Source organism: Chrysochloris asiatica, unplaced genomic scaffold (genome assembly GCF_000296735.1).
Source record: "Chrysochloris asiatica unplaced genomic scaffold, ChrAsi1.0 scaffold00125, whole genome shotgun sequence".
In the NCBI taxonomy this organism is placed as follows: domain Eukaryota; kingdom Metazoa; phylum Chordata; class Mammalia; order Afrosoricida; family Chrysochloridae; genus Chrysochloris; species Chrysochloris asiatica.
Window position 1 is genome coordinate 2,128,068 of NW_006408643.1, and position 1,172 is coordinate 2,129,239.

Consider the following 1,172-nt stretch of genomic DNA (forward strand, 5'->3'; position numbering starts at 1 on the left):
TCATTAACGATCAAAAGGGCAACATTTACCTAAGGACACAATTCAGACAGAGCGGGAAGGAGGGTGGAATGGAAACATGAATCCCAGGGTGGAAGCATGAATCACGACAGATCGCGATCATCGAAATGAAGTGTATGATTTGTTGTATATAAAACGATGATCTGCTCTGTAAATCGTCAATCAATTCATAATTAAAAAAAAAAAAAAGTTTAAAACAAAAAACAGTGACTTCCAAGGCGATCTGCTGAGCCAGTTCAATTTAAGACCAAGAAGCCGGTTCAGAAGGTTTCGACTAGTTTCTTAGGATTTCAAAGGGATCGTCCTGATAAACTTTCTCCAAAAACACAGGATAATCGTGGGGATTTATTAGGAAGAAGTTTAAAGGAAATGGAAAACTACATCGGTGAGGACAAGCCAGGAAAGTTGCCTTGAGGAATTGTTTTCCATCAGGAAGGACACTGCTCCTGCTCATTCTTGGAAAGGAGCAAGGGTTTTCCTGCAAGCATGTCTTTGGAAACCCTTACTCCATCCATCCTCCAGCCCTGACCTTACCCCTTCAGATTTCTTTTTGTTCCACAAACTCAAATAACATTTAAAAGGATCACAATTTGAGTCCCGTTAGGATACCCAAACTGCCATTTTGCTGTGGTATAAATCAAGAGCAGAATTCTCTAGGGAAGGGTGAGAGAAATGGGAACCTTCAGAATTGTATAAACCTCGATGGACGATATATTGAGAAAACAATAGCTTCACATTTTGACATTTTTGTTTAATAAAGTTTTCTATGACTTTGTAACAATACTTTTTTACTTGCTATAGAAAAAAATCAAGTGTGGAAGAGCAGGATATTACTTGTTTTAAATATATGTGTATGCAGTACACTAATGGTCATTGTCTTCAATCTTCTTTTGTTTGGATCAACCATCAACAGTCACAGAAGCAGGAGTCAAGAAACCAAGCGACGTTTTCACAAGAACACCCATACATGCAGATAGTACCCACTTGATCTGGCTTCATTGACTGGATGATCAGAGCTCAACCAGAAGAAGATAGAAGAGGAAAAAGAAAAGAGTAATCTGATACAATTTGATGAACTTGACCTACACCTATGGATGCAGTAGCTCAAAGGAGGAAACAAATCCTTACAGCAAGGATCATTCCCACCCCCTCCA